Raw genomic sequence first — 21,073 nt, forward strand, 5'->3', positions numbered from 1 at the left:
CAGCCATTGTAAAAACATGCCAAAATGTAAAGACCATCGAGGCTAGGAAGAAACTGCATCAACTAACGAGCAAAATAACCAGTTAATATCATAATGGCAGGATCAAGTTCACACATAACAATCTTAACCTTAAATGTAAATGGACTAAATGCTCCAATTAAAAGACACAGACTGGCAAACTGGATAAAGAGTCAAGACCCATCAGTCTGCTGTATTCAGGAGACCCATCTCACATGCAGAGACATACATAGGCTCAAAATAAAGGGATGGAGGAAGATCTACCAAGCAAATGGAGAACCAAAAAAAGCAGGGGTTGCAATCCTAGTCTCTGATAAAACAGACTTTAAACCATCAAAGATCAAAAGAGACAAAGAAGGCCATTACATAATGGTAAAGGGATCAATTCAACAGGAAGAGCTAACTATCCTAAATATATATGCACCCAATACAGGAGCACCCAGATTCATAAAGCAAGTCCTTAGAGATTTACAAAGAGACTTAGACTCCCATACAATAATAATGGGACACTTCAACACCCCACTGTCAACATTAGACAGATCAACGAGACAGAAAGTTAACAAGGACATCCAGGAATTGAACTCTTCTCTGCAACAAGCAGACCTAATAGACATCTATAGAACTTTCCACCCCAAATCAACAGAATATACATTCTTCTCAGCACCACATCACACTTATTCCAAAATTGACCACATAATTGGAAGTAAAGCACTCCTCAGCAAATGTACAAGAACAGAAATTATAACAAACAGTCTCTCAGACCACAGTGCAATCAAACTAGAACTCAGGACTAAGAAACTCAATCAAAACCACTCAACTACATGGAAACTGAATAACCTGCTCCTGAACGACTACTGGGTACATAACGAAATGAAGGCAGAAATAAAGATGTTCTTTGAAACCAATGAGAACAAAGATACAACATACCAGAATCTCTGGGACACATTTAAAGCAGTGTGTAGAGGGAAATTTATAGCACTAAATGCCCACAAGAGAAAGCTGGAAAGATCTAAAATTGACACTCTAACATCACAATTAAAAGAACTAGAGAAGCAAGAGCAAACACATTCAAAAGCTAGCAGAAGGCAAGAAATAACTAAGATCAGAGCAGAACTGAAGGAGATAGAGACACGAAAAACCCTCCAAAATATCAATGAAACCAGGAGTTGGTTTTTTGAAAAGATCAACAAAATTGATAGACTGCTAGCAAGACTAATAAAGAAGAAAAGAGAGAAGAATCAAATAGACGCAATAAAAAATGATAAAGGGGATATCACCACCGACCCCACAGAAATACAAACTACCATCAGAGAATACTATAAACACCTCTAGGCAAATAAACTAGAAAATCTAGAAGAAATGGATAATTTCCTGGACACTTATACTCTCCCAAGACTAAACCAGGAAGAAGTTGAATCCCTGAATAGACCAATAGCAGGCTCTGAAATTGAGGCAATAATAACCTACCAACCAAAAAAAGTCCAGGACCAGATGGATTCACAGCTGAATTCTACCAGAGGTACAAGGAGGAGCTGGTACCATTCCTTCTGAAACTATTCCAATCAATAGAAAAAGAGGGAATCCTCCCTAACTCATTTTATGAGGCCAACATCATCCTGATACCAAAGCCTGGCAGAGACACAACAAAAAAAGAGAATTTTAGACCAATATCCCTGATGAACATCGATGCAAAAATCCTCAATAAAATACTGGCAAACCGAATCCAGCAGCACATCAAAAAGCTTATGCACCATGATCAAGTGGGCTTCATCCCTGGGATGCAAGGCTGGTTCCACATACGCAAATCAATAAACGTAATCCAGCATATAAACAGAACCAAAGACAAAAACCACATGATTATCTCAATAGATGCAGAAAAGGCCTTTGACAAAATTCAACAGCCCTTCATGCTAAAAACTCTCAATAAATTCGGTATTGATGGAACGTATCTCAAAATCCTAAGAGCTATTTATGACAAACACACAGCCAATATCATACTGAATGGGCAAAAACTGGAAAAATTCCCTTTGAAAACTGGCACAAGACAGGGATGCCCTCTCTCACCACTCCTATTCAACATAGTGTTGGAAGTTCTGGCTAGGGCAATCAGGCAAGAGAAAGAAATCACGGGTATTCAGTTAGGAAAAGAAGAAGTCAAATTGTCCCTGTTTGCAGATGACATGATTGTATATTTAGAAAACCCCATTGTCTCAGCCCAAAATCTCCTTAAGCTGATAAGCAACTTCAGCAAAGTCTCAGGATACAAAATTAATGTGCAAAAATCACAAGCATTCTTATACACCAGTAAGAGACAAACAGAGAGCCAAATCATGAATGAACTTCCATTCACAATTGCTTCAAAGAGAATACCTAGGAATCCAATTTACAAGGGATGTAAAGGACCTCTTCAAGGAGAACTACAAACCACTGCTCAGTGAAATAAAAGAGGACACAAACAAATGGAAGAACATACCATGCTCATGGATAGGAAGAATCAATGTCGTGAAAATGGCCATACTGCCCAAGGTAATTTATAGATTCAATGCCATCCCCATCAAGCTACCAATGAGTTTCTTCACAGAATTGGAAAAAACTGCTTTAAAATTCATATGGAACCAAAAAAGAGCCCACATCTCCAAGACAATCCTAAGTCAAAAGAACAAAGCTGGAGGCATCACACTACCTGACTTCAAACTATACTACAAGGCTACAGTAACCAAAACAGCATGGTATTGGTACCAAAACAGAGATATAGACCAATGGAACAGAACAGAGTCCTCAGAAATAATACCACACATCTACAGCCATCTGATCTTTGATAAACCTGAGAAAAACAAGAAATGGGGAAAGGATTCCCTATTTAATAAATGGTGCTGGGATAATTGGCTAGCCATAAGTAGAAAGCTGAAACTGGATCCTTTCCTTACTCCTTATACGAAAATTAATTCAAGATGGATTAGAGACTTAAATGTTAGACCTAATACCATAAAAACCCTAGAAGAAAACCTAGGTAATACCATTCAGGACATAGGCATGGGCAAGGACTTCATGTCTAAAACACCAAAAGCAATAGCAACAAAAGCCAAAATTGACAAATGGGATCTAATTAAACTAAAGAGCTTCTGCACAGCAAAAGAAACTACCATCAGAGTGAACAGGCAACCTACAGAATGGGAAAAAATTTTTGCAATCTACTCATCAGACAAAGGGCTAATATCCAGAACCTACAAAGAACTCAAACAAATTTACAAGAAAAAAACAACCCCATCAAAAAGTGGGCAAAGGATATGAATAGGCATTTCTCAAAAGAGGACATTCATACAGCCAACAGACACATGAAAAAATGCTCATCATCACTGGCCATCAGAGAAATGCAAATCAAAACCACAATGATATATCATCTCACACCAGTTAGAATGGCAGTCATTCAAAAGTCAGGAAACAACAGGTGCCGGAGAGAATGTGGAGAAATAGGAACACTTTTACACTGTTGGTGGGATTGTAAACTAGTTCAACCATTATGGAAAACAGTATGGCGATTCCTCAAGGATCTAGAACTAGAAGTACCATATGACCCAGCCATCCCATTACTGGGTATATACCCAAAGGATTATAAATCATGCTGCTATAAAGACACATGCACACGTATGTTTATTGCGGCACTATTCACAATAGCAAAGACTTGGAATCAACCCAAATGTCCATCAGTGACAGACTGGATTAAGAAAATGTGGCACATATACACCATGGAATACTATGCAGCCATAAAAAAGGATGAGTTTGTGTCCTTTGTAGGGACATGGATGCAGCTGGAAACCATCATTCTCAGCAAACTATCGCAAGAACAGAAAACCAAACACCGCATGTTCTCACTCATAGGTGGGAACTGAACAATGAGATCACCTGGACTCGGAAAGGGGAACATCACACACCGGGGCCTATCACAGGGAGGGGGAAGGAGGAGGGATTGCATTAGGATTTATACCTGATGTAAATGACGAGTTGATGGGTGCTGACACGAGTTGATGGGTGCAGCACACCAACATGGCACAAGTATACATATGTAACAAACCTGCACATTATGCACATGTACCCTAGAACTTAAAGTATAATTAAAAAAAAAGGAAAACCAGCACAAGACAAGGATGCCCTCTCTCACCACTCCTATTCAACATAATACTGAAAGTTCTGGCCAGGGAAGTCAGGTGAGAGAAAGAAAAAAGGATATTCAAATAGGAAGAGAGGAAGTCAAATTGTCTTTGTTTATGGATGACATGATCCTATATCTTGAAAACCCCATTGTCTCAGCCCAAAAGCTTCTTAAGCTGATAACCAACTTCAGCAAGGTCTCAGGATACAAAATCAATGTGCAAAAGTCTCAAGCTTTCCTATACACCAACAACAGGCAAGCAGAGAGCCAAATCATGAATAAACTCCCATTCGCAACTGCTAAAAAGAATAAAATACCTAGGAATACAGCTAACAAGGGAAGTGAAGGGCCTCTTCAAGAAGAAATACAAATCACGCTCAAGGAAATCAGAGAGGACACAAACAAATGGAAAAACATTCCATGTTCATGGACAGGAAGAATCAATACAGTGAAAATAGCCATACTCCCCAAAGTAATTTATAGATTCAATGCTATTCCCATTAAACTACCATTGACATTCTTCACAGAATTAGAAGAAACTATTTTAAAATTCATATGAAACCAAAAAAGAGCTTGTATAGCCAAGACAATCCTAAGCAAAAAGAACAAAGTTGGAGGCATCATACTACTGGACTTCAAACTACATTAAAAGGCTATAGTAACCAAAACATATGGTAATGGTACAAAAACAGACACATAGGCCAATGGAACAGAATAGAGAACTCAAAGAAAAGACTACTCAACTATAACCACCTGATCTTCAACAAACCTGACAAAAACAAGCAATGGGGAAAGGATTCCCTATTTAATAAATGGTGCTGGGAGAACTGGCTAGCCATATGCAGAAAATTGAACTGGACCCCTTCCTTAAACCTTATACAAAAATTAACTCAAGATGGACTAAATAGTTAAATGTAAAATCCAAAACTATAAAAACCCTAGAAGAAAATGTAGGTAATACCATTTAGGACATAGGCACAGGCAAAGATGTTATGATGAAAGCAACCGCAACAAAAGCAAAAATTGACAAATGGGATATAATTAAACTAAAGAGCTTCTGCACAGCAAAAGAAACTATGATCACTGTGAACAGCCAACACCTACAGAGTGGGAGAAAATTTTTGTAATCTATCCATCTGACAAAGGTCTAATATCCAGAATCTACAACGAGTTTAAACAAATTTACAAGAAAAAAAACAACCCCATTAAAAAGTGGGCAAAAGACATGAACAGACACTTCTCAAAAGAAGACATTCATACAGCCAGTAAACATATGAAAAAAATCTCAACATCACTGATCATTAGAGAAATGCAAATCAAAACCACGATGAGATACCATCTCACACCAGTCAGAATGGCGATTATTAAAAAGCCAAAAACAACAGATGCTGGCAAGGTTGCGGAGAAATAAAAACACTTTTACACCGTCAGTGAGAATGTAAATTAGTTCAACCATGGTAGAAGATGGTGTGGCAATTCCACAAAGACCTAGAACCAGAAATACCATTTGACCCAGCAATCCCATTACTGGGTATATACCCCAAGGAATATAGATCATTCTATTACAAAGATACACTCACATATATGTTCATTGCAGCACTATTCACAATAGCAAAGACATGGGATCAACCCAAATGCCCCTCAATGATAGACCAGATAAAGAAAATGTGGTACATATATACCATGGAATACTATGTAATCATAGAAAGGAATGAAATCATGTCCTTTCCAGGGACATGGAGGGAGCTGGAAGCCATTATCCTCAGCAAACTAACACAGGAACAGAAAACCAAACACCGCATATTCTCACTTGTAAGTAGAAGCTGAACAGTGAGAACATACGGACACAGGGAGGGGAACAACACACTGGGGCCTGCCAGGGGTTGGGGTTGGGGAGGGAGAGCATTAGGAAAAACAGCTAATGCATGCTGGGCTTAACACCTACGGGATGGGTTGATAGGTGCGGCAAACTAGCATGGCACACGTTTACCTATGTAACAAACCTGCACATCCTGCACATGTGCCCTGGAATTTCAAAGAAAAATAATTTTTAAAAAAAAAAGAAAAAAAATTCTATGCAAGGTTTGATTAAAATCTATGGCCATGCTTAGAGTTATTCTTATATGAATTTTCTTGGGAGTGAAACCATCTTAATTGGGTCACTGATATCAAGCTCAATGCTTAACTTTACAGATTAACCTAACTAGGTATGGAGACTAGATCACAGAGGAGATACTGTAGCAAGACTGCCCTGTTGCAAACTTGCACTGAGTAGTAAAGTTAATAAGGAAAAAATCAGGGAGGAAACTGTAACTCCACTTCCAACACTTCTCCCTCTCAAATTCTATCCCATTGGTCAGCAGCTGGGTCAGTCTTCCTTTAACACCTCTTCTTCCATCTAAAACCACACAATTTCTCAGGTCAAAGTTAACTTTAATCAATCTTGTTATCCAAACCATCTGTCACTACAGAGGCATTTGACATGTTGTAATCCTAGCAACATGGGCTATTCGAGTGACATCAAATTTGTTTCCAGAAGCAGTTTCAAATGGCTCTGTAATGGGATAGACCTGTGTTCAAAACACAGTTCTATCACTAATGAGCCATGTGAGATTGGACAACTTACTTAACCTTTCTTAGCTTTGGTGAGTAATAACACTTACCTAACAGAATTGTTGTGAGGTTAAATTAAAACAGGTAAAACACTTAGCATAGTGTCTAACACCTAGTAATGACTGATAAAAAGGTATGTATTATTAGTATGATTCCCTTGAAATCATTTTTTTCTCCATTCTCACTTCCCACAGTGATCATGTTACCTAGTAATGACTGATAAAAAGGTGAATATATATTATTAGTATGATTCCCTTGAAATCTTTTTTTCTCCATTCTCACTTTCCATGGTGATCATGTTAGTGTAATCAAAAATTTGTACACACAGTCTGAGAAAAGAAATATAATTACTTCTAGGTTCAAAAAGCAATTACTCTATGTACTAAAACACAAGATTTTGCCTAACATTTTCATGGCTCATAGAGACAAGCAGAGTATCTGAAATCACTACTGAGAAAATTCAAGAAATGTGGTGATATGACTGCCCTTACTCCAGGAACTTATCGCCTCACACTGGTTTATTTCATTAGCCTCCCCACTAGACTGTTTTCCTCAGCTCTAAAGGCAGCATGGCATAAGAAGAAAAAGCATGAACTTTGCCGCGAGTCAGGCATATATTCTAGTCCTGGCTTTACAACTTACTAGCTATGTGACTTGAGCTTATTACTCTACCTTCTCTGTAAAGGTACCTCAATATTCTTATCTATAAAATGGTGATAATAATAGTATATACCTCACAGGATTGTTGTGAAGATTAAGTGAATTAACATATGATCTAAAATATTTACAACAGTGACTGGCAAATAGTAAGTATTCAAAGAATATTGGCTGGTAATATTATCAGCTATATGCTCTTTAAAGACAGTGACTAACTCATTGTTTTAAAAATCTCACATGTGGCCTAGTGTTGCAAATAGGTATCATACTTGCTTTACTGAATAAATATTTTTTAAAAAGCATTTATGTACTCCTAATGCAATTTCAGAAATGGAAAGCATCCTTTAAATCACTGGCCATACACAGGATAAAATATTGCTCCAGTAATTCTTAATATATAAGGAATTTGTTATCAGGGAAGAGGAAGAATAGAATATCTTTTAAAATAATGACCCTGAAGATTTAATTTTCTAATTTAAAGAAAGCTGCAAGGCTAAGGAGAAAGAAAATTGAGTAGCATTCACAGATAAATGTGGACTGCAGGTTATTTCATTCTTCTACTACAATAGCAAGGCACCCTTTTATTATAAGCCTCCACCTGTGTTGATTATTAAAAACCATATATCATAGCAACTGATATCATATAAATTGTACCCAAAGTAATTTTCCTCCAAATAGAATAACAGATTTCTCATTATATTATCTAAGCATTTAATATAAAAGATTTTCCCTATAATCTCAATTCTATTTATTTGAAGAAGATGAAGCTCTATGTTATGAAAACAACCTTTGTGACAACCGTAGGCTAATTTAGAATGCAATGATGCACAGGAAGCCACCGGGCTAAAAATAACACCTGGGTTTTCATATAAGCTGATCAACCACATCTTTAAGAACATGGGCCAATCATTTTATGAGTCTGGGCCTCAGTTTCCTCATTTATCTAGTTGAAAAACCATTAATATTCACATTGTTGTGATGAGAATAATTAATGACGGTACATATTCAGTAAGCTATGAAGTACTAAACAGATGTGCAATTATATAATTAATTTAAAATTAGTAATTCTGGGAAGGATAATGGCATTTTCAAGTTCCTTTGATAACAATAAAGAAATCCACTATAAATTACTTTAACAAAAAAGGAGAATTTATTGCAAGGATACAGGAATATCTCAGAGAACTCCAAAGCTGCACCTCTTGAGAAACTGGAATCAGAAACTGCAAAGTCACCAGGAATCAAATTTTGCCTCTCTCTCATCTCTGGCTTTTCACTAGGTCCAACTAGTGTCTCTTGGGCCCAGTTTCAGGTTTCCAGGGGTTAGCCTGACTTAGATCCAGTGTCTACCCCTGGTCCAATCAACTAAATATAGGGAGGAGGAAGAGTCTGCATAAGGCAGAATTAAGACTCCTGTATAAATCCAAGCCACAGAACAACAAAAAAGAACAAATTTGAATATAAAAACAAGTATAAAAACTGGACAATAATAACATATAATCAGAACAAGACTGTGGAGTTGTTCTGGAGAAGAATAAAGAATTTGACTGAATTTGGACTTTAAGTCAACTGCAACTTTAAAATTTTAAGAGTATTCACTAACGTAATACAAACAGAATATATAACTTCCAAATTAATGGACTGAAAAAAGAGTGAGAGGGCTTGTAATCTGGTAGAAGGCAGGAAAGAAAAAGAAAATGATAAATAGTTAAAACGCAGTAGTAAGCATTATACAAACAGCAGAAATAAAATCTAACATATCAGTAATTATAATAAATGTAAAATTTCAAGTTAAGACAAATATTGTCAGATTGATTCTAAAAATTCATTTATAGGCTATTTTGCAAGAGATACACGTAAAATAGATAAACATAGAAAGGCTGAAAGTAAAGGGATAGAAAAAGATATACCAGGCTAAAATTAAATAAAACTATATGACAGATAAAACAGAACTAATGGCAAAAAGCATTGATAGAGAAATAAAGAGGCCTATTATATATGATTAATAGGAGTAATCTAGCAAGTAGAACTACTCTGTAACATGTATGGCCCTAATTCATAGCTTCTAAATATATGATATAAGCAAAAGTTGACAGATTTACAAGGAGAAACTGACAAGTCTACAATTGAAGTGGTAGATTTTAACAAACTTCTCTAGATAATTGATAGATTAAGAATAAGAAAATTACCAAGTATGTGAATATTTATATAATAATTAGCAAGTTTGATCCAACAAATGATTTAGATACCAACAATTACACAGTACATTCTTCTTAAGCACATATGAAACATTTATAAAAATCAATCAATCCAAGGCTTACAAAGCAAGCCTCAACAAATTTCAAAGATTTTATCCTTGGCTCCAATGCACATATAACATAAATCACAAACCAATAGCAAAAATATTGTTTAATATTCTGTCTTTTGGTTAAAGATGACAGAATGAACACAAATAGTTAACTTTTTACCTCCAGAAATCCAGCTACAATAAAAGTAAAGGGTTGCTTTATTTTTGGTTTTCTTTTTAGTTATAAATCCACAAAGATGAAGAGAATGGAAGAAGAAATTGCAGCAACAAAATTATGGATATTGGAGAATGGAGGGAATGGTAACTGACTGCAGATTTGAGAAAGCTGAGTCCTAAGCCAGCAGTGGAAAAAAGCAGCCTGGTTTATACCATGGAACCTCCAAAAGTCTCTAGAAGTGGTGTTATACATACAGGTGAGCTGATTTTTAAGAAGCACTTAGGCCTCTATGTCATATCCACTGTTGTACTTCACTGGGTGACTCATCACCTTAGTGCCCCTTAATCCATACAGGAAACCAGAATTTATTCTCTGAAGAAGTTAAAAAGCAGGGTTTTTGGCCTAGGGACCACTAGACACTTTTGAAGATGCAGATGCTTTACTGAAAACATGTAGAACTAAGGGAAAACTTACTTTCTAACAGTTGAAAAAACCCAGTCCACTCCACACTGAAATTGCAGAATGCTGGGAGCCATGACTATACCCTTCCATGAAGAGTAATAGAGAGCTTTCTAAGTTGCTTAAGAAAAACAATTTAGATATTGCCATATTGATAAAGTCTACTAGATCATCTGACAGTGAGGTCCACAGCTGGTAAACTCTACTTAAACACAGAGCTTTCAATTAGCCTTTAGTGCTCTGTCTTTAAACTTGAACAGACAATTGAGAATACATGTTTTAATAGACACTATGGAATAAAACACAGAGATCAAAATCATGAACAGGGAAAAAGGTAACCTGGAGAAATAAAGACTATGCAGAGAAATGAAAGCTTTAAAAGCCATTATTAATATCTTCACAAAGATAATGACCCATGATAGAAAAACAGGACGAATAAGAAAGCAATTGAAGAAAAACAAAGAGCTCTTGGAAGCTAAAAACATAAATAGGAGAAACCCAGAAATAAACCTTCACATTTATGGTCAATTGACTTTTGTTGAGGGTACCAAGACAAGTCAATGGAGAAAAAAGAATATTTTCAACAAATGGTGCTGGGACAACCACATATCCATATCCAAAATAATGAATTTAGACCACTATTTCATACTACATACAGAAATTAACTCAAAATGGATGAAGGGCCTAAATGTAAGAGCTAAATCTATAAAATTATTAAAAGAAAATATAGCCATAAATCTCTGTGACCTTAGACTAGATAACAGATATGACCTCAAAACCACAACCAACAAAGGAAAAAATAAACACATTCGGACTTTAACAAAATTTCTTGTGTCTCAAAAGATATTATCAATAGAGTAAAAATTCAACTCATAGAACAGAAGAAAATATTTGCTAATCATATATCTGATAAGGGTTTGGTATCCAGAATATATAAAGTACTCTTATATATATTTCAATAATAAAAAGACAACCCAATTCTAAAATAGTCAAAAGATTTGAATAGCTATTTCTGCAAAGAACATATACAAATAGCCAAAATCACATAAATTTTTTTTTTTTTTTTACGGCAGCACTTCTATTTTTCCTTACACAATGACATGTTGCTGGGGCCTAATATTCTCATGTAACAGTAGAAAACCAAAATTTGTTGTCATCTCTTTCAAGAATTGAGAATTGCATACAAAAAAAAACCTTACATAAATTAAAAGGATTAATACATTTACAGGTGAAAATACAAACTGCTTCCAACTCAAGGCAAGTTAACAGCCCACGGTGTTCTGGCAGGAAAACATCAGCTAAGAAAGGAAACTGGGTCCTGTGGCTTGGACTTTTCCAACCCTGACAGACTGGCAGGACAGAAACCACTGGTTCAGGAGCCCTTGCCAGCCTCTAGAGAAATCCCAGAACACTCAGCCCTGACACATTAATACCCTGCACAGATCGGAGACTGCTGGCCACGTAGACTCACCAAGCCACACACTTGTCTTCCACAAGCACATTCTTACATCAGCCACAAAGTGACCAAGCCACATGTACTAAGGGGTGAAACCAAAGATATGGATAGGTATTCTACAGATACCAAGGGGGAACAGTTAACTTGAATACAAGGTCAAATCAGCAACAAGTTCTACAATCAAGTGCTGATACAAGCTTCAAGGACAATTTCTTTTTGAAGGCTTATTCCAGTTTCGTGAGGCTAGCATGAAGTGTATGCATTTGGCAGGGGCAAATTTATGCTTCTGAATTAAGCCATGTAGCAAATTGCTATGCATCTGTTTGCAGTCCATTTAGAAGCATATGCGGTGGACGATGGAGGGACCAACTCGTTGTACTCCTGCTTGCTAATCCACATCTGCTGGAAGGTGGATAGTGAGGCCAGGATGGAGCCGCGGATGCACACAGAGTACTTGCGCTCCGGGGGCGCAATGATCTTGATCTTCATGGTGCTGGGTGCCAGGGCGGTGATCACCTTCTGCATCCTGTTGGTGATGCCTGGGTACATGGTGGTGGCACCTGACAGCACCTTGTTGGCATGTAGGTATTTGCAGATGTCCACATCACACTTCATGATGGAGTTGAAGGTGGTCTCAAGGATGCTGCAAGATTCCATGCCTAGGAAGGAAGGCTGTAACAGTGACTCTAGACACCAGGACCACTCGTTGCTGATGGTGATGACCAGGCCGTTGTGCAGCTCCTAGCTCTTCTCCAGGCAGGAAGAGGATGCAGCGGTGGCCATCTCCTGTTCGAAGTCCAGGGTGACATAGCACAGCTTCTCCTTGATGTCACCCATGATCTACCACTCAGCCATGGTGGTAAAGTTGTAGCCGCGCTCAGTGAGGATCTTCATGAGGTAGTCAGTCAGGTCCCCACCAGCCAGGTCCAGAAGTAGGATGACGTGGGAGAGGGTATAGCCCTCGCAGATGGGCACCGCGTGGGTGACCCCATCTTCAGGGTCCATAACAATGCCAGTGGTGCGTCCAGAGGCATAGAGAGACAGCACGGCCTAGATGGGCACGTACATGGACAGGGTGTTGAAGGTCTCAAACATGATCTGGGTCATCTTCTCCCTGTTGGCCTTGGGGTTCACAAGGGCCTCCGTCAGCAGCACCAGGTGCTCCTCCAGGGCCACACGCAGCTCGCTGTAGAAGGTGTGGTGCCAAATCTTCGTATCATCCCAGTTGATGATGATGCCGTGCTTGATGGGGTCAGAGTCCCAATCTTCAGGGTCAGGATGCTGCACTTGCTTTGGGCCTCATCACTCACATAGGAGTCCTTCTGGCCCATGCCCACCATCATGCCCTGGTGCCAGGGGTGCCTGAGCTCGGGGGGCGTCGTCCCCAGCAAATCCAGCTTTGCACATGCCAGAGACATTGTCAATGACCAGAGTGGCAATCTCTTCTTCCATTGTGACAGGCGGAGGAGCACGGTGGCAGCACGGTGAGGGGACACAGTGCATGGGCTGGCGGTGGCGACTACATGATACTCAACGTCATTAACCATCAGGAAAATGCATATCAAAACTGGGGTACCAGGCAGGCATAGCAGCTTATGCCCATCATCTCAGCACTTTGGGAGGCCAAGGCGGGAAGACTGCTTGAGCTTGAGGAATTCGAGATCAACCTGGGCAACACTGAGAGACCTCGTCTCTACTAAAAATTAGCTAGGCGTGGTGGTGTGTGCCTGTGGTCCCAGCTACTCAGGAGGCTGAGGTGGGAGGATTGATTGAGCCTGGGAGACTGAGGCTGCACTGAGCTATGATCATGCCACTACACTCCATCCTGGGAGACAGAAAAAGACTCTGTCTCAAAAACAAAACAAAACAAAACAAAAAAACCCAAAACAAAACAAATAAATAAAACCGAGGTACCAAATCACACCCAGTAGGATAAATATAATTAAAAAGATGGACAATAACAAATGTTGATGAGGATGTGGAGAAATCAGAACCCTCACAAACTGCTGGTGGAAATGTAAAATGGGTACACTTGGAAAAAGTTTGGCAGTTCCTCAAAACATTAAACAGAGTTATCATAGCAGCCAGCAATTTCACTCCTTAGGTATGCCCAAAGGAGTTTAAAACACATGTGTCCACGGCCGGGCATGGTGGCTCACACCTGTAATCCCAGCACTTTGGGAGGCCGAGGTGGGCAGATCACGAGGTCAGGAGTTTGAGACCAGCCTGACCAACATGATGAAACCCCATCTCCACTAAAAATACAAAAATTAGCCACGTGCGGTGGTGGCATGTGCCTTGTAATCCCAGTTGCTCAGGAGGCTGAGGCAGGAGAATAGCTTGAACCCGGGAGGCGGAAGTTGCAGTAAGCTGAGATCATGCCACTGCACTCCAGCCTGGGCAACAGGGCAAGACTCTGTCTCCAAAAAAAAAAAAAAGGGGGCCGGCGCGGTGGCTCAAGCCTGTAATCCCAGCACTTTGGGAGGCCGAGACGGGCGGATCACGAGGTCAGGAGATCAAGACCATCCTGGCTAACCCGGTGAAACCCCGTCTCTACTAAAAAATACAAAAATCTAGCCGGGCGAGGTGGCGGGCGCCTGTAGTCCCAGCTACTCGGGAGTCTCGAGGCAGGAGAATGGCGTGAACCCGGGAGGCGGAGCTTGCAGTGAGCAGAGATCCGGCCACTGCACTCCAGCCTGGGCGACAGAGCGAAACTCCACCTCAAAAAAAAAAAAAAAAAAAAAAAGTCACACAATTTGTACACAAATGTTCATGGCAGCGTTATTCATACGGTCAAAAACTGGAAACAACCCAAATGTCCACCAACTGATGAATAAACAAAATGTAGTATAGACACAATGGAATGTCAGTCAGCAATAAAATGGAACGAAGTACTGATACATGCTACAACACGGATGGACCTTGAAAACATTTTGCTAAGTGAAAAAAGCCAGTGACAGGAGACAATATATTATATGACTCCATTTAAATGAAGTGTTCAGAATAGGCAACTCTGTAGAGGCAGAAAGATTAGCGGTGACCTAAGGCTGAGGTGTGGAGAAATAGGGGTGTGACTATCAATGAGTACAGAGCTTTATTTCTGGGTAATGAAAATGTTCTAAAATTGATAGTGATGTGTGGTAGTTGCACAACCCTGTGGATGTACTAAAAACCACTGGATTGCACACTTTAAGCTGGAAAGATTTTTAAACAGAGAAAATAGTATCACAGGAAAAAAAACTCATTAGGAAGGTTGGAAGAAAAGTCAAGGAAATCTTCCTAAAAATACAGAAAAAAACTCAGAAATGAAAAACAGAAGAGAAAAAAATTTAAATCTGCTGATCAACTCAGAAGGTCAACATCCAAATAATAGTTCTAGAAAGAGAGCACAGAAAAATATGGATTGGAAATCAACAATGAAGGAATTCAAGAAAATATCTCAGAATTGAAGGGCTTGTTACCCAGACTGAAAGGGCTCCAGAGAGTCAAGCAAAACAAATGAAAATAGATTGTTACCAAGATTTACCATCATAAATTTCAGAAAAGCAAGCCAAAGAGAAAATTCCAAATGCTTTCAGGGAAGAGGGTTGGAACAGACCAACATCCAAAAGATTAGGAATCAAAGTGGCTGCAAACTTCCCAGGAGCAATACTGGAAGCCGAAAGATAACTGAGCAATGCCTTCAACATTCTAAGGAAAAATGACTTCCAACCTAAAATTCTAAAGCCAGCAAACTATCAATTAAGTACAAGGATAGTATAAAGATATTTTCAGATATGAAAGGTTGAGCTTTAAATATTTCTATGAAAAGAGAGATATCAAGTGGTAGATACATATCAAATACACTTATTACATTTAAGTTCAAATTTTTATTTATTGATTCACTCACTCATTCGAGACAAGGTCTCACTCTGTCACCAAGACTGGAGTGCAGTGGCATAACCACAGCTCACTGCATCCTTTACCTCCCAATGCTCAGGTGATCCTCCCACCTCAGCCTCCCAAGTAGCTGGGACTATAGGCATGCGCCACCACACCTGCCTAATTTTTCTTTTTGTAGAGACAGGGTTTTGCCACATTGGCCATGCTGGTATCAAATTCCTAGGCGCAAGTGGTCCTATCGCCCTCCAAAGTGCTGCCATTATAGGCATGAGCCCACCATGTCTGGCCTGAGTTCAAATTTTAATTTTAAAAATTTATAGAATGCTTGAAAGGTGAAGACCCGAAGACAGAGAAATAGAATTTGAGAAATATTTCTAGGACATGAACTAGGAAAGTTCAGAAAGTGTCAAGGAAGCTTTCCCTTTCTTTCCTTTTTTTTTTCTGGTTAAGGTAAGGGAGTCTGGAGCTTGTAATATGCAGATGAAAATGATTTAGTAGAGAAGGAGAAACTGTACATGGCGTGAGCCACCACACCCGGCCAATTAATAAACATTCTAACAGTCTCTTATTCATGAATTGATGTTGTGATGCCATGCATATTAATTAGAGGAGTTCAACAAAGGAATATAGTATGGATCAGGGAGAAAGTGAAGTTTCATAGAAGACTTGGCCTTGAAGGATGAAAATGAAAATAATTTTACAATGAAAGGAAAGGTTTACCTCTCATATAGAGTTTAAACAATAAGAGAAAAAACATCCCTTTTTTTCTTTTTCTTTTTTTTTAAATCACTGAATGACTTGGATTAAAACCTTGACATGACTCATTCTGTTTCTTTTCCCATGCTAGAATCAGCATTTGTCTTTTCTCCACTAGGGAGATTTTAAATATAATTTAACAAATCTTGTTGACACAGTTTGGCTGTATCCCCAACCAAATCTCATCTTGAATTGTAGTTCCCACAATCCCCACATGTCATGGGAGGGACCCAGTGAAAGGTAGTTGCATCATGGGGGCAGTTACCCCCATGCTGTTCTTGTGAGAGTGAGTGAGTTCTCATGAGATGTGATCGTTTTTACAAGGGGCTTTGCCCTCCTTGCTTGGAACTCACTCTCTCTCCTGCCACCATGTGAAGAGGGACATGTTTGCTTTCACTTCTGCCATGATTCTACACTTCATCTTAGTCAAAAGGCCAAGAAGCGATACCCTTCTACCATGACTGTAAGTTTCCTGAGGCCTCCCCAGCCATGTGAAATTGTGTTAATTAAACCTCTTTCCTTTATCACTCAGTCTGGGGTAGTTCTTTACAGCAGTGTGAGAATGGACTAATACAGTTATAAAGAGGTTCATGAACAGAACTGCTCTCTGTTCTGAATGTGAGTACCATGCCACCTTCTGTAATGTGGGGACTCCAGCGTACTTATTTTCACAACCTACATGATAAATACTCTGATACAAGTACATAAATGTAAGGGTAAAGAAGGTGAATCATTTGGGCTGAAAAACTTAGTAGCCATGCAAATATTCAGTTTGCATAAGAGTTAGCCAGATTTTCTACCAATGCCTCCAAGAGTTTTGGTGAATATATTCAATTCATGCCTTACAATTTAGTAAGATTCCCCCCGGCCCACTGACCCTGAGTCTTTTTTCTAAAACAACTGGCTCCAATTATCCTTCTGTTTTCATAAGTAGGATTCTGTTTTCACTTCTGACACTGAAACAGCTGCTTTCATTTTTTTGAATTAAATTTTATTTTTCAGAATGGTTTTAGATTTACAAAAAAACTATAAAGATAGCCCAGAGTTCCCACAATCCCCAAACCTAGCTTTCCATACCATCATCTTACATCAGTACGGTATATTTCTTATAATTAATGAGCCAATATTGATTCATTATTATTAACTAAAGTGCATACTTTATCCAGATTTCCTTAGTTTTTTTAAATCTTTACCCGGATATCATTCACATACCATATCGTTCATCCTTTTTAAGTGTGCAATTCAGTAGGGTTTAGTATATTTACCACTATCTAATTCTAGAGTATTTTTGTTACCCAAAACAGAAACCATGTACCCATTACCAGTCACCTCCCAATGCCTCATCCCCACTTGTAGCCCTAGGTAACCACTAATCTGCTTTCTGTCTCTATAGAGTTGCCTACTCTGGACGCTTCATATAAATGGAATCATAAAACATGTGGTCTCTTGTTACTGGCTTTTTAATTAATTTCAACTTTTATTTTAGATTCAGGAGGTATATGCACAGTTTTGTTACATGGGTATATTGCATGATGCTGAAGTTTGGTTTATGATCAATTCCGTCACCCAGGTAGTGAGCATAGTACTCAACAGTTAGTTTTTCCAACCCTTGCCCCCCACCCTCCTTCCCACCTCAAGCAGTCCCCAGTGTCTATTGTTGCCATCTTTATGTCCACAAGTACCCAATGTTTAGCTCCCACTTATAAGTGAGAACATGTGTTATTTGGTTTTCTGTTCCTGTTATTAATTCATTTAGGATAATGGCCTCCAGCTGAACCCATTTTGCTAAAAAGGACATAATTTCATTCCTTTTTATGGCTGTATAGTATTCCATAGTATATATGTACCACCTTTTCTTTATCCAATCCACTGTTGAGCACCTACGTTGATTTCATGTCTTTACTACTGTGAATGGTGCTGCGATGAACATATAAGTACATGTGTTTTTTTGGTAGAACAATTTATTTTCTTTTGAGTATACATCCAGTAATGGGATTGCTGGGTTGAATAGTAGTTCTGTTTTAAGTTCTTTGAGAACTCTCCAAACTGCTTTCCACAGTGACTAATTTACATTCTCACCAGCAGTGTGTAGGTGTGTAGGTGCTCCCTCTGCAGCCTCACCAGCATCTGTTGCTTTTTGACTTTTCTTAATAGCCATTCTGAATGGTGTGAAATGGTATCTTACTGTAGTTTTTATTTGCATTTATCTGATGATTGTTACTGGCATCTTTCACTTAGCGTAACGTTTCCAAGGTGTATCCATGTTGTAGCATGTATAAGTACTTAATTTCATTTTATTGCTGAACGACATTCCATTGTAGAGCTATACCACATTTTTGTTTACCCATTTATCAGTTGATGGACATTTGGGTTTTCACTTTTTGGCTATATGAATAATGCTATGAATATTTGTGTACAAGTTGTTGGGTGAACATGTGTTTTAAATTCTCTCAGGTATACCTATGAGTGAAATTGATGGCTCATACGGTAACTCTATGTTTAACTTCTGAGGAAGTGACAAACTGTTTTTTCGAGTGCACCATTTCACATTTCAATCATCAGTGTATAAGGGTTCCAATATCTCCACATCCTCACCAATGCTTTTATTCTGTTTTTATTATAGTTGTCCTATGGGTGTGACGTTATATCTCATTGTGGCTTTGGGTCACGTTTCCCTTAGGACTAATGAGGTTGAGCATCTTTTCATGTACTATTGACCTTTTGTATATGTTCTTTGGAGAAATGTCTATTCAAATCCTTTACCCCTTTAAAATATGGGTTGTCTCTTTATTGTTGAATTATAAGAACTCTATATATTCTGGATACTAGAACTCTCTTAGCTATATGATTGACTTCCCCCCCACCCCATTCTGTGAATTCATTGTATTTATAATATCATTTGAAGCACAAGTTTTAAATTTTGATGAAGTTCAATTTATCTATATTTTCTTCGGTTGTTTGTGTTTAAGTGTAGATTTCCTTAGTTTCTAACCTAATGACATTTTCTGGTCCAGGATCCCATATAGGATACCACATTAATCATCATGTCTCCTTAAGTTATCCTCTTGACAGTTTCTCAGACTTTCCATGTTTTTGATAATTTTGACAGTTTTAATAAGTAGTGGCTAAGTGTTTTGTAGACTGCCCCTCAATTGGTCTTTATCTAATGTTTTTCTCAAGGTTAGAGTTATGGGTTTGAGGAAAAAAGACCACAGAGATAAAGTGCCATTTTAGTCACATGTCAAGGGTATACACTACCAACATGACTTATCACTGTTGTTGATGACTTTGATCACCTGAGGGAGTGTTCATCAGGTTTCTTCACCGTAATCTTTTTTCCTACTTTCCATACTGTACTCTTTGTAAGGATGTCACTATGCACAGCTCACACTTAAGGGGTGGGAAGTTATAGTCCACCTTCTTGATGCAGAATATCTACATAAATTGGAAATTATCCTGCATGGTAGATTTTTTTCCCTCTTCTCCCTTTAATCATTTATTTGCATCAGTATGGACCTGTGGATATTTATTATTTTAGATTATAACCCAATACTGTATTTTCTTGCTCAAACCATTCCAGTTTAGCCATTGGCAACCCTTTCAACCCCTCAGGCTCTTTTGACACAGCCCTTCCATGTGTTTTTAAAAATATCTCTAAATATTTCTATATGAAACTATATGTGCCTACATTAAACTAAACCTGAGTTCATAATGATGTCTCCAACTTTAATCCATTATTACATGGGTTATTCTAGCCTCTTCCCATGTTTATCTGTGAACTTCCACTCCAACAGTGAATAACCTGGTTCACTCCATCTGCCATCCATTTACTTAATTGTTCAATTTCAGTATACATGTATAGCATTATCAGAATTGTTAATCCACACACTCATGGGATACATTATCAACTACAGTTCTTATGTTTAGATTCTTTTACCTTTAATCTTACAGACTCTACTCATTTCCATAGTCAATTAAATCACCACCTTTTTCCCTCATTCATTTCAGTGAGGTTATTTTATACATTTGTAATTTTATCACATTCTGCATTCTATCCTGGGATCACCCAATCCCCTAAGTGATTTTTTAAAACTTTGCAAACATTACGGTTCACTTTTTGTGCTGCTGAATTCCACAGATTTTGCACTGTGTCATGTATTCCCCCATTTCAGTATCATATAGAATAGTTTTACCATCCCCGAAATCTCCTGTGTTTCACTGTATTTAAGTCCTCCGCTCCCATCTTCCCCTGGCAAACACCAATCTTTTTGCTGTCACTATAGTTTTGTCTTCTCCAAAATGTCATATAATTGGACTCATGTAGCCTGTAGCCTTTTGAAATTGGCTTCTTTACCTTAGCAATATACATTTAAGATTCATCCATGTCTTTTTGTAGCTTGATAGCTCATTTATTTTTATCACTGAATAATAGTCTACTGTCTGGATGTTCCATAGTTTATCCATTCACCTACTGAAGCACATCTTGGTTGCTTCCATTTTTTGCTGATTATGAATAAAGTTGTTATAAACATCTGCATGCAGGTTTTTGTCTTGGCATATGGTTTTCAAATCATTTTGTAAGAAACTGCCAAACTGTCTTCCAAAGTCTATGCTTCTTAT

At 38.3% G+C, this 21,073-nt stretch overlaps 1 protein-coding gene and 1 pseudogene across 1 annotated transcript in view; both read right to left on the minus strand.

The window, feature by feature from the left end:
* The window catches only part of SYN2 (synapsin II), a 192,235-nt gene that overhangs the window by 121,914 nt on the left and 49,248 nt on the right, over positions 1-21,073 (minus strand). The window lies entirely within an intron of this gene.
* LOC140709832 (actin, cytoplasmic 2-like) lies at positions 3,835-14,549 on the minus strand (annotated as a pseudogene).

Source organism: Chlorocebus sabaeus, chromosome 22 (genome assembly GCF_047675955.1).
Source record: "Chlorocebus sabaeus isolate Y175 chromosome 22, mChlSab1.0.hap1, whole genome shotgun sequence".
NCBI classification, from domain to species: domain Eukaryota; kingdom Metazoa; phylum Chordata; class Mammalia; order Primates; family Cercopithecidae; genus Chlorocebus; species Chlorocebus sabaeus.